This window comes from Ochotona princeps, chromosome 22 (assembly GCF_030435755.1).
Source record: "Ochotona princeps isolate mOchPri1 chromosome 22, mOchPri1.hap1, whole genome shotgun sequence".
In the NCBI taxonomy this organism is placed as follows: Eukaryota; Metazoa; Chordata; class Mammalia; order Lagomorpha; family Ochotonidae; genus Ochotona; species Ochotona princeps.
The window spans coordinates 22,100,387-22,115,070 of record NC_080853.1 but is presented as its reverse complement, the minus strand read 5'-3'; positions in this window follow the sequence as shown (position 1 = coordinate 22,115,070).

The window sequence follows — 14,684 nt, the reverse complement described above, 5'->3', positions numbered from 1 at the left end:
AACAGACCCAATGATTACTTTCAGAACCAAAGCATTGTAAGTGCTTGTTCAAGAGCAGAAGATGCACAATGATTTTCCAAGGGGTTAATTAGGTAGATTACACAACAAGAAAATCAGAAACGTTAACTTAATTTGCGCTACAATGGTGTTTAAGATTTATGACTTTGGAAGTGCATCTTCTCATGTACCATTTACTCAAGGTCTAAGCAAACATCTCTCAACTTGACAGTTCTGAAGGACTGTAAGGAACTGTTTTGCATTGTTTAATCTCTCATATATCAGTTTTTTTCTAAAAATAATAAACACCATATAACACACTCACTCACTTTTATCATTCTTTCTACTTAGGATCACATTGTAATGTTTTCTAATGTTTTCTGTGGAACACTATTCATCTGCCTGCATACAGTCAGCAAGCATTTTCTTGGTTTTGTGTGGTTATATGTCCATACTTGAACCGTTGGACAGGATGATTTTGCAAGGGAAACCATTAGAATCTCCCACATTGATTTTTAAAAGAAATATTTATTTTTTATTTGAAAGCTAGAAGCACAGAAAGAAAGAGAGACTGAGAGAGTATCTTCTGTCCAATGGTCCACTCCCCAAGCGGCGTTAATGGCCGGAGCTGAGTTGATCCAAACATGAGCCAGGAGCTTCTTCTGGGTCTCCCATGTGGGTGCAGTGGTCCAAGGCTTTGGGCCATCCTCGACTGCTTTGCCAGGCAACAGGCAAGGAGCTGGATGTAATGTGGAGGAGCCAGGATTAGAACAAGTGCCCATACAGGATCCCACTGTGTGCAAGGCAAGGACTTTAGCCATAAGGCTAAAGCGCTGGGCTCCACAGCATTCATTTTAAGTCCTTCTCAGAGACAGCTGCCTACTGCCAGATACAGGGCCCTTTCTAACTATTATGGACAGAAGCATGTCCCCCTAAATTTTGTATCATGAAGTGCTGACCACCTTGTGACTGTGTTTGCATAATCTTTAACAAGGTAATTAACATTAAATGATTTCCTAGGCTGTGAAACCTTGATTCAAACTAACATAGGCACCCCCAAGGATACATACCCACAGAGGAAATATATGTGAGGGTACAGCAAGATGGTGGCTGTGGTGGAGCCAGTTGAGTGGGAAATCAGGGAAATAAAATTTATTACACATTGCCCTTAAATTTTCAATCACTAAAAGTATAAGAAATACAGTGTTGGGCCCTGTGCGGTAGCCTAGCAGCTAATGTCCTTGCCTTGCATGTGTGGGATCCCATGGGGGCCAGTTCCAAGCCTGGTGGCCCTACTTCCCATCCAGCTCCCTGCTGTGGCCTGGAAAGCACTCAAGGATGGCCCAAAGCCTTGAGACCCTGAACCCATGTGGGAGACCCAGAAGAAGCTCCTGGTTCCTGGCTTTGGATAAGCTCAGTTCTGCCATTGTGGTCACTTGGGGAGTGAATCAGCAGACAGAATATCTTCCTCTATGTCTCTCCTCCTCTCTTTATTTCTGAATTTCCAATAACAATAAATAATAAAAAAAATAAAACCTAGTTAATGATTCCACAACAATTCCATCAAAACACAAACAAAATTCTTCACATATCTAGTAAAAAGAAATCTAAGATTTGTATTTTTTCACATAAGCCACCAAGTCCAAAAAGCAGAAGAAGTCTGGAGGCAAAATATCTTAATTTCAGACATATTTAAGAAGTCTGATAAGGATAGAGGCACAGTGGAAGAGAGTAGAGGCCCCAGGATGGATTTCATGCACTTACAGCCAATGGATCCTTGACAAAGGCCCTGAAAGGTCACTGCAGAAGGAATCCTTTGGTCCGTAAAGGAAAGAGGAAACAAAATGTGCATGTGGGGATGAGTGAACAGAAACACCCTTCCTTTTTGTCCTAAATAAAAACTAATCCAACATGAGTTACAGCCCTAAATGTAAGACCACAAAGGAACAAAGCATAGAGAAAACTCATGGACAGTGGTATAGGCAACGGCTATAGATCCCAAAAGCACAGGCAAAAAAAAAAAAAAAAAAAAAAAAAGCACAAATCAAACATGGTTTTTAACAAACTAAGAAGATTCTTCACCACAAAGGAAACAGTCCCCAAAAGCCATTATCACTGCAGTAGGAGAAAATACTTGCAGAGTTCACTTTAGACTATGATGCACAGAACTGACAACCCAGGGAAAAACCAATGTTAATGGACAAATACATAAGAAACCACAGAATATCATGACTCCCTATTACCAAAAGTAGATGAAATCACACTTCACTAAAAATATAAAGAAATTATCTTGGTAATGATATCAAGAAAACATTAACAGCTTGTCAATGAGAATGAAATTTAGTGCAATCATGCCAGCAATTATGGAGGATTATGCAAGGAATATAGTTATTCCTCAAAAAAAAAAACATGATACATCCACCCAACTCATGTTCATATCATAAAGGTATGCAATCAGTATATCAAACAGATACCCAGCAACTCAGCTGGCTAAAGCTCTAGTGATACTTTAAAAGACTTGGGGACAACCTACGTCTACCAATGGATAGATGGATCATTGAACAGCACTCTGCCATATGGGAAGAATGAAATATCATTATTTGTTGCAAATGCATAAAGCTGCAGATAGTGAAATAAGAAAAGTGCAGAAAGAAATCTCATATGTTTCAATATATACAAGCTAAAGTCAATGGGTACAAACTTAGAATTATGATTACTACAGGTTGGGAAGAGTGATTCCCACGGTTAGAGGTAGCAAAGGAGACAGAAGCAGAAGGTCCAGGATTCTTTAACACAGTGTGTTAACTGTAGTTCACAACTGATGTTCTAGATAAGAAACTGAAATGGAAGAGCTGGAGTGTCTGAACACAAGGAAATGGAGAGCGACTTGCCTGGCTTGCTCACCTGAGTCTGTCTATGTATTCAACTACTGCACCATGCCCTCGAAGAACATGCAAGTGCATGCTCACCAAACTTGCTTTTCTACAATACTGAAATATCAGGAAAGCTTTCAGCTATCTGAAAAAAAAAAGATACCAAGAAAATGATCCAACTTACAGAGCATAAGAAAACCGTCATCATCCAACGCTGGTGGGGATGTTTTTTACATTTAAGTATATTATCTACTTATTTAAAAGGAGAACTACACAGAAAGAGGGATAGACCCATATCCACCCTCCCATCTCTCTCTCTCCCTCTCACACACACCTGTGGCTCACTGTGATTCAGAAAGTGACAGGAAGAGAGAGAGAGAAATAAAATCATCCCTCTACTGATTCACTCCTCACATTGTTGCAATTCATAGTGCTGCAGTGGCCATTCAAAGCCAGCTGCCTGGAACTCTGTCCAGGGAGCTGGAACTAAGACAGAGCACCTGAAACTCTACCTGGCGCTCATATGGGAGGCTGACATTGCTGAAAGTAGCTTAACATGCAGTTTACAACCCCCACCATGGATTAGATAAATATGTATAACTACACAATTAAAACCCATGATTGCTGCCTTTCCCCGTCTTTCCCATTTAATTCCATTCTCAGCTCTGATATAATTTACAATTAGGTTCCCTTGTATCCTGTAAATGCCACTAATGAAACTCTAACCTGGAACCTGGTAGAAAGGATAGTTATCTGCTTTAGTTAGAATATATATTCATTCATGTGAAAGCAAGAGTGCAGGGGCAGAGAGACCTTCCATTCACTGGTTTACTTCTGAAAGCCTGTAACGGTTTTGGCTGTCAAACTGCATCCAAGAGCAAGGCATTCCTTTTGCATTGCCCACGTAGGGGAACAAGGCTAACACCCAAGCTCCTGGGCCATCATCACATGCTTCTCAGAGGCATGAGTGGGAAGCTGCATAGCAAGGGCAGAGTAGTCACTACTTGAATTATGCACATCAATATGCAATACATGCTTTCCTAGCTCACTGTACCACACCCAACATTCCTTACACTGCTTAGTTCATTACTAGTAGTGCTGACAAATCACAGATAACATGTTCAAACCTGAATTCACTTACCTCAGTAGAAAAACAGGAAGGATGGGCCCATCACAATGATTCAACCGGCTATTCCTCCACCTACAATCACTGGATCCCATATGGGTGACAGTTCATATCCCCGCTGCTCTTTCCAACCAGCTCCAAGCTTGTAACCTGGGAAAGCAGTGGAGAATGAGTCAAAAATCATGAATAAACATGTGAAGAACAAAAACCAGCTATGAGACTGTTCCCTAAATTAAAAAAAAGAAAAAAACAAGCAAAATGGACTACTGAGAAACACAAGACTTTAAACAAAAACGATCCAACTCCCTCTTCTGTGGCACAGCAGGTACAAGAGGTCAGAACCTCAGTGACCTGGGCCCCTGATTCATCTGGGTATTCAGACTACAGGTCTCTACATCCTTAGCAAAAACAAACAAACAAACAAATACATACATAAAGAAAAATCACCCTCTCCTCTTCAGATCATTGAATAAAGTCAAACTCCAAGCAAGAAAATAAAAATACAACATTCATACTGTGGCTCATAATTCCTTCCTAAGTGGGCAAACAGTGAATAAAAGGCGGCAAGTTTCTGCACAGCCACAGAGGGACCTGGCGGCACACGGAAGCAGCCTGCTGCCACTTCCCAAGGGGACTCGCACTCAGACCCGAGTTCCCAACGCCACAAGTCCCCTTCTACTGCAAGTCTGAATTCTCCCTGCGGACACTCCCAGCCTCACCTCACAATTCCTAACGACTCCTGGCAGGAGCGTTCCTCTCGCACAGCGCACCAAGGTCCCGGCTACCCGGCCAGTTCTCCTGCTTGGAGTCACACTCACCCGCTCCAGCTGCGAGTGTCCTGCTCAGGCTCCCGCGGCGGCCGGGGTGGCCAGCTCACACAGCAGCCATGGCTGACACCCTCCGGCTTCTGAGGAGCGAGGCACAAACGTGAGCATGCAGCCGCCAGCAAAGATCCCACGTGCTTCTGCAGGGCCCTGATGCACCCAGTGTGGAGGAGGGCGGTCACGGGACTTGGGCCGGCTGGGGGACTGAGGGCTGAGGCCTGCCTTGGGGCTGAAGCCACCTGATCTCTCAGCAGCCCTAGGCTCGCTCCTTCCTGCTCCTGTCCGTAGACCTGTTAAAAATCATGAAACCCACAAAACAGGGATGAGCTTCACAAGCGTTACAATGTACTGGATGTTTACTGGATTCTGGGACTTCTTTTCTTTCTATTGGCATTTTGCAGTTAGATCATGTAGCTTTAAAACACCTATTTGAAGAATAAACATACCAGCATGCCTACTCCTGATGTAAAACTAGTACTTAGCAAAGCTCTCATTCAGATATGATCATGTCTCCAGGACTGAAATGTTTTGGGTGAGCACTAGAGGGATGAAAAACGCAAATAATAATGTGTAAAACAATGAGCACAACCTGATTTAAAACACAAAATAGACACTTCTGGTGCAGAGACACAGGTGCCCTTGTAATTGAGAATAAGGACAACAGGGCCCAGCGCGATAGCCTAGCTTCTAGTGTCCTTTCCACGCATGTGGCAGGATCCCATATAGGCACTGGTTCGTGTCCCAGCGGAAGCACTTCCTATCCAGCTCCCTGCTTGTGGCCTGGGAAAGCAGTCAAGGACGGCCCAAACCCTTGGGACCCTGCACCTGCGTGGGAGACCTGGAAGAAGATCGGGCTCCTGGCTTCGGATCAGCGCTGCACCGGCTGTCGTGCCTGCTTGGGGAGTGAATTAATGGACAGAAGATCTTCCTCTCTGTGAATCCTCCTCTCTGTATATCTGTGTTTCCAATAAAAATAAATAAAACTTGAAGAACAAGAAAACTGCATGTCACTTGTGCTTGATGGAGAATATTGTCCAATAAAAGCTAAAAGAACATGAAAAATGATCACCTGAAATGTTGCATAAGTTCACCTTTTTACTATCATTTATCTTCCTGATGTTCATTTCCCACACCGTATCTTGTCCTTTAATTTTGTTCTATATCTGTTGCGTACTGGTAAATGGTAACACACTTGATTGTATGCATTCATGTACACAATCTGCTTCTTCTATTACTTTGCACTTGATTTTCAATTGTGTTGGATTATTTCTATATATACCATTCATTAACTGACACTGAATGCTCTCCTGCTTGAAGTTAATTCTTACACCTAAAAGTTATTTTTGCATTACTTTCTCTAACTGCACAAGCAGCACAATGTTGCAGAGAATAAGTGAGAAAAGCAAGCCTTGAGCAGATTGACTCCCAAGGAATAAATTTTCAGCATTCTATGTTAGCAGTGTCAGTTATTATAGGTTCCCTGCAAGCAATTCTAATGATTCTATAGGAATTCATACATTGTTTGTTATTCTTCTAACAGTTTCCTTTCATGGCATGAGGCTGAATTCAATTAAATGGGTTTCAACATTTAGTGTCAATTGTCACTTCCAAATGAGTGATTAACATGTTTGAATTTGGACATTTACTTTGAAATCTTTTTGTATCTTCTTATTTATATTTTCTGTTTTCCTATTTAGTTTACCAACAATATTTTACTAAAGTTGTTGTATGTAAGTTCTGCAAGAGAGAAAAACACAACAAAATGGTGGAACTGGTGTCTTGTAAGAACAATTCAAGTGAGCAGAATGATACCTATCAATGAACCAGTGTGTAGGGACAAAGTCTATCAAATGGCCACACCAAGGCCAATTTGATTATTTTTTAAGATCTCCAATCCAATGACCAGAGCTGAGCCAGGAGAGTCTTTCAGGTCTCCCACGTAAGTGCAGGGTCCCAAGGACTTGGCCATCTTCTACTGTCTTCCAAGGCTATAGAAGAGAGCTAGAGCAGAAGTGAACCAGCTGAGATACAAATTGGCACCGATAAGGGATGACAGAGCATGTGGGTGGAGGAGAGCAGTGCTGAGCCCTCACACTGGCCCCAGAAGACCACATTATTTTCCAATATTTCATTTTTTTTTATTGGACAATCACACACAGAGAGGAGGATGGACAAAGAAGTAGATCTTCCATCTGCTGATTCACCCCTCAGGTGGCCACAAAAGCCAGTGCTGAGCCGATCCAAAGTCAGAAGCCAGGATTCTTTTCCAGGTCTCCCACAGGGATGCAGGGTTCTAATGCTTTGGGCCATCCTTGACTGCTTTCCCAGGCCACAAACAGGGAGCTGGATGGGAAGCAGGGATGCTGGGATTAGAACCAGTGCCCATATGTTATCCTCATGCATGCAAGGCGAGGACTTTAGCCACTAGGCTACCATACTGGGCACTAAATTTTTTGACCCATGAAGTGCCTATAGCTGGGCCATTTGGCTGCCCTGGCGGAGGGGAGCTCGTGGGAATCTTTCAAGATTCCCTGTCTGGAGGCTTTTTGAACCCACAGCAGATATGAACAGCTGAGCACACTGGCTCCCTGGGGAGAGAGAAGGTCAGTTGTTCTCCAGGACCACCCCATCCTGTAGGTTAGGTTTTTGACCCTCACGGGTACCTGTAGCCAAATTGTGTGGCTCCCCCCGGGGAAGAGCCTGAGCTAAAACCCTCAGGCCACCTGGCAGCATACCCTCACAATTGGAGGGCCTTGATTTACAGGGGGATGATGGGATCGCGCAAGCAGTAGTGAGAGATGATCCATGGTTTTTATGCCCAGGTTAGTAATTACAACTGAGGGACTTGCGTAGAATAGTCTACAACACGTGTATGTAAGTAGAGGACTGACACCAAATTGATTTGGAGGGGAGAACAAGAGTGAGGGAAGTGGGTCTGAGAGTAATGGTTGCAGGGGCAATGTGGGCTCACCCCTGCGGAACTGAAATCTCTGTGGCTTCCAAAGAATGGTGGATGGGATCACCTTGCTGTGGAGTTGGGGGGACACCTGCTGGGTTGGGGTTACCACTGGTGAGAATGACAGTAGGATTGAGGGCAGCAGGAGTGGCTGCTCACGGCTACAGACTGCACTGGCGTGGGTGTGCACGGGGACTGTGGAGAGACAGGTTAGGCTTGACTTCAGCCCCTCTGATATTTGTGAGAGCCAGGTGGGGTGTAGAATGCGCTGGGTTAGGTCTTATCTACCGCTGAACCACATGAAAGGTGTGTTTGGGCCTGCAGAAGGTGTGACTAGGCTACAACACTCAACAGTAAGAACCAGAATGGGTGTGGCCGGTTGAGCAAGGCCACTGTTCTTGTGAGGACAACAGGTGCATAAAGTCAACCTGGGCCAATGTTCCACTGGTGTCCACATGAACTGCCACTGGGAAACTCGATGGAGGGGCTTGGGAAACTCCTTCTTCAGGATGCAGTCCCTGCAGGTGAATGCAAGAAGCAAGGCAAGGAGCCGCCCAGACCATGCCAGGTTTCAGGACAGGCCGGCATGCATGTGAGTCAGGTCTGGGGACAGATCAGTTTGGACCAGCACATAACACCCACAGGCAGATCTCGGAACAGGGCACAGGGCAGGAGGAGCCAGATTAAGCCACACCACCAGCCAGTTCACATTAGGACTGAGACTGCAATTAGGTTGGGCTGGGATAGGCTTCAGCACCCACTAGGGAGCTGGAAAAGGGGATAGACTAGACCAGGCTGTGCAGTAAGATCGCAGATGCTGAGATGAGGTGAGTCATGCTAGCCTGGGCCCAGCAGGGGCCAGGTACATGAGTCCCTAGGATGAGGGATATGACAGGGCTGGGGTAGCTTGGCTCAGGTCCTGGGGCCCACCTGTGTGGTAAGGGCTGGGTTCCTGAGTCCTGGGGATGGAGGAACTGGTGGGATTTGGATCTCTTGCCCCGATACTAGGTCCCACCTTTTAGGTGGGTATTAGTTTTTAGATGGGTAGGAGATTTGGCAGGGCTCAAACTGCCTGACACGGGTCCAGCGGCCTACCTGCAATGTGGGTGAGAGTTTATGAGCACTAGGGGTGGGGAACCCAGCAAGTCTTGGGTCACCTGGCCTACTAGGTGGGTACTGGGTTTATGAGCCCAGAGGAGGAAGATTCAGCAATGCTTGGGACGCCTGGCCCAGGTACTTGGACTCACCTGCAATAACATGTCCTACTTAATGAAAAAATTGGACCTGTTGTAAAAGGAGAACAGAAGAAACTGGACAACTACCCCAAACAAATGACAGCAAAAAATCTTCGTGAAAGGAGCCAATGGACAGTGGGAGGGTGATGTCATCCTTGGATCAGTGCAAACGGCAACATTTCAGAACTATCAAAGCCCCTTGAACAGAACCCGTGGAATATTTACACAATGAGACAGGAAACACACTAGCTAAACACTATAATTAAAGATGAAGAAACTGAGGCTGACAAAAGAGCTCCAAATTACCAAAAATACCTTGAGTTGGACAGATTGTCAAAGCCAGAGCCAGGACCCAAATGACACATCCCCCCCCCCCCACCAAATACCACTACAATGTGGTCAGGCCATCTAGTATGAGTGTTTGTCCAAAGGGCCTGGAAAATCAGGTTCAAACAGATCTGGAAACCAGATGTGAGGAGCCATCCAACAGGTCTTATGATAGAACCTATATAATATTTACATGAGACAAAGTTGGGGGTGAGACTTCTGTATCACATACTTCCATGCTCCTTTTCAGAATCTAAAAATTGTCACAGCATCAGAGGCACATGCGACCGGGATGTATATGCTGATAATCAGGAAGTATTACAGCATCTGGTGCATGCTCATGAAGAAGGCCCACACTTCTGAGGTTCAGTGAGTGGGTCAATCTTTCACACTGGATATTTATAGCCAGTGAATTCAAAGAACAACGCAGGAGTCAAGAATGTGCTCCGTGTGGCAGCAGTATGGGTGCTGCTGACAGTCCATAACTCCTAGTGCTCATGAGCTATCTGCCTAGGTCATCACCTAGTACTTCAAAATATTAAAGGAGTCAGATTCAAACCAAGTGAGTGAATAAAATTGCAAGAAGTTAATTAGAAACAGGAGCAAATCGCAACAGGATCAAAGGAAAACAACCCAAAACCAAACAGAAATAACTAAAGGCACAGACTCACTGTCAGGAAGACATTCATGCCATGAAAACACCCAACTCACAACACCTCTTCACACGATAATGAGCAACTCCAGGATTACACAAACAGAACCTTATAATTCCCATGAGTATTGAAGTCATCAGAGAATCATTTCTCAACTTAGAGGAAGCATTCCTAATCTAAACCAAGGAAATAGTATCATAGATAATCAGGAAATATGTCTATGGTCAAACCCAGATCTATAGAATAACAATGTCAGGAAAGGATCATCGTTGATAAAAATCAATTAAATTTGCAATTGATGAGGATACTTCAAATGTCACACGACAAAAACTTAAGAAAATGTAAAAACAAAGTACACTGTCATGGTCCCTTCCAAAAAAAAAAAAAAAAAAAAAAAAAAGGAAGACAGAAATACAGATTATATGTCAAAGTAAAAAAGTAGATTTTTAAAAACATACAGCCAGTCTTTGACACCTAATGTGTTTCCCTGTGGGTTTTCTAATACTTACTGAGGTGTGATACAAGTTACAATATACATTACATTTTCAGTACTTTCTCTGTGTGTTTTAGCTAAACCTTCTCAAAGTTTGCCTTATAGAAAAGCTCTCCACTTCCATTACATTCAAAAGTTCTTCCTCTATGTGAATTCTCTGTTAGGCAGAAAAACACAAATAATGCTAGAACATTTTTGAACACACGTATGTTTTCTCATATCTCAGTTCCTCAATGGATACTGAAGAGTGACTGCTGGCAAAAAGATTTCTCAAGAACTCAAAATGGCTGAATAGGTAAACAATGGGCTGATTTTCACTTGACTGAAGCTAATGAGAGCAAAGTGGAAGAGCTGTCTTAGAGGAGAGTTAGAAGATTGTAGTGCAAATTCTACAGAAAGTGGACAGACACCATGGAGAAGCATCGACAGTGTAATCATACAGCAAAGAATGGGACACCATGACAGCAAGTAGAGAAAGTGGCAACTAGGGAGCAGGGTGGGTGCAGGGTACTGCAGCCAGGCTCACTAACAGTGCCTGATAGAATCTTGCAGAGCACACTGAACTCAGGATTCAGACGGAGCCAGAATCATGGGAAGAGTACTCAAAGATCATTAAAGGAGACGAACATACTTCTTTCCAGCACATTTCCCTACTGAAGCCCTCAGACCAGCACGGAAGACACATTTTGAAGGGCTCCCAAATGGTCACAAGAAAGCACAGTAAGACTGGCAAGGTTGCGGCAGCTGTAGCGCATGCCTTCAACTGTATGGACACATACGATTAGGGGATTTCACCAAAGAGATAAATTCACATTCCCTACTGAAATCGAGTCCGAAGGACCTCAGCCAGAGCCATGAGCCAAGGAAACGATACAAATTCAAAAGGAGGAAGTCATGTTACTCCCTTTTGCAGATGACAAGATTCTCCATATACAGAAGCCAAAATCCCACTAGAGAAAAATAGAATGCAGAACAGACTTTGGAAAACTTGTAGGATATAAACCAAAACACTGACATTCTCTCAGGTCTAGCAAAAATAATGGAAAATTCATTTGGAAGCAAAGAAGTTCCTGAACAGCTGATGAAAGCTGGAGGTATCATACTATATAATTTCAGGATGTACTGCAGGCAGCCTGGCACTGATCAAAAACTTTATATGCAGGGCTGTGAAATGGAATAAAAATTTCCCAAATTAATCCAACCAATATTTACAAAGATTATTTATCTTTTATTGTTTTATTATCATTTAATGACACATTTTCAAAGGCTATGGGATTTCCCTTTCCTCTCCCCAAATGCCCTCTTGCTCCAATTTAACCTACACTATTACAATTATATAGTCCTTCATAAACAGTCCTAAGTGCATCATTCTGCTACTTAAGTGCATCCTGACATTGCAGGCATGGACAATGGCAGAGAGTGAAGCATGACATTATTAAGATACATTTAAGAGTTTCATTGGGAGTCCACCTTTGATTTGGTACTAGAAACACACACCGTATTGTATCTTCACAACTGGATATGAAAAAAATCCTTTCAATGATCTAAGGATATGAAATGAAGCCATGAAATATTTCTAGAGGAAAACATTGGGTAAATTTTGTAAGACACAGGCCTGGGCAAGACCTTGGATAAGACACAAACAGCACAGACAAATGTTTAAAAAAATTTGTTTTAATGAAATGGGATGACTTTGACCTAAAATGCATCTGTTCTGCAAAAGAATTAGTCAAAATTACACAAAATTACACAAATGAGAGAGTCATCTGTACATCCATACTTAATGCAGCACAAGCGCAATATAGAACATAGATTCCATCTGGATGTCCATCAATTGACTACTGCATGAAAAAGTCTAATAAACACACTTACACAACGGGTATTATTCAGATAAAAAGTGTAATCTTGTATTTTACAACACGGATAGGAGTGAAACCATTATGCTTAGCAGAATACATTAACTACCCAAGAAAGATATGCAGCAGCTCATTTAGAACATGTAAAAATGTAGAAATTATAATTATTGGGGGAAGATTGTTATTTTTAGTTCATGTTTATATTCTAGAAGAAATAAATTTTCCTTACTATCATTATTAGCAAATGAAAAATGTAAATAGTGTGGATTAAAACTATATGCATATATCCATAATGCTAAGGGAAATGAGCCAATCCCAAAAGGTTAAATACCACATGTTTGCCTTAATTTAAGATGATATGATGTTATGTATAACATGTTATGTTATGTATGTTATATGTTGTGTATAAACTAAAATTGAAATGTCAATGAGGTGGTCACAGAAGGTGGTTAAGAACTCGCATTTACTTTTAACATATTGGTTACTCATTACTATGTCAATTAATTTCATAATGATGTATATTTTTGCTGATGGTATGTTGGAGCTTTTAATTGATCAGGATGATACTCTGCTGGCTCTGTCTTCAGACCAGAGAGGGTATACCTAAGAAGCCGCTGAACTTGACTGGACAATAAGATGCTGGATTCTGTGTTTGGTATATGCTTGCAATGGGGGAATCTCAACTGAACTTGAACTGTGGTTATGCAACAAGGTGGAGGAATCCACCATGGTGGGAGGGTTTGGGGAGGGGTGGGGAGAATCCAAGTACCTATGAAACTGTGTCACATAATACAATGTAATTAATGAATTAAAAATAAATAAATAAAAACTATATGCAAATGCTGTTGAATCATAGTAAGGAAAAGCTCCTAGAGCAGAGCAGAGGAGAAATGCTTGTGGTTATTCTTCTTTCAACTTGTGCCTATGGAATACAAAAATTGGTTTTCTTCATATTAATCATAAAGAAAAATGTTCACCTAGGGCTGGGGCCTGTCTGGCTGGGCTAGATCCCAGTACATGACAATGAGTGTCGGAAAAGTGGATGGGTCACATTATGCTGGACCATAACAACAACCAGCATGCAAGAAAACCAGGACCGGTGGTAGATTCTGCAGGGGATATGTGGGCTTAAACCTGTGGAAATACAAGTCGCACTGGTTAGCTTAAGAGTTGGACTGGTGAGGGGATGAGCTAGGCGTGACCATGTAATCTGCCCACCCTCACAGGTACTGGGGTTGGGAACAGGCTGGGCAGGTACAGACTGCAGCACCTGCATGCACAGCCTAAACCAGGGTGTGGAGTGGGCAAGGTCACATTATCCACCAGCTCACAGAAAGCCTGGGATGGAGGGGGCAGGCTATGCCGGGTGGGGGCCTGACACCTGCTGGTATGTGTAAGATCTGGGTCTGGGAGTGAGCTATGTGGGGGGACCTGGGCAACTCCGCCATTGAGTCATAGCTCCTGCTGGTAAGCACAGGGTCCAGGTCTTGTGTTGGGCAGGCTGGGCAAGGCAGCTCTCTGTGTCAGCAAGTGCGTGGGCTGGTGGATGACCAGACAAGGCTGAGCAAACATTAACCCACTGACAAGTGCAAAAACCAGGCTGGAGTGCAGAACATTCTGGACTAGGCTACGCAACACCTGCTGGTCTGCAAGAGCCAGGGATGGGAGAAGGCTGAGCAAGCCCAGGTGGCAGCACCCACCAGCGAAACTTGCCAGGTCAGGCCACTGGTTTGCATGAGGGCCAAGCGTATGGTGGGTGGAACCAGGCTGGGCTGCAATACCCATTGGTTTGTGTAGAGGACAGGCTGGACACAGAACTGACCCAGCAATTGCAACCACCAGTGTGAGTGTAAGCTGTTTGGGGCGACAGATTTTCCAGACCCTGTATTGGCAAGCACACACAAAAACACACAAAAATTAAGTCTGGGATCACCTCAGATAAGGCTTCTTTGGGTATCCCCCCAACTGAATTGCTGGACTCAGAACTCCAATCATGGAGAAAATTGGTCCATGGTCCAAACGTGGAGTGCTTATGTCAGACCTAGGCCTCCTCAGTGGCTTAGACAGAACAGTGAACAGCATAACCAGGTGCACATGGAAGATACAACTGTACATTCAAACCTGCAGAGGACATCTGGTACAATAACAAAGAATGAAGGACAGAACAGATCGATCAACTACCCCAGCCAAGTGTTAGTAGTAAAAATCTGGGCAAACGGAGACTCTAAGGTGGACTATGCCAGCTACGGGAATTGCAGAGATTTCATCATGCTTCGAGTGGTGAGACTGGCAGCAATTCAAAACTGCTGAAGTATCAAAACCACTTGAGCAGTGCCCTGAGCAT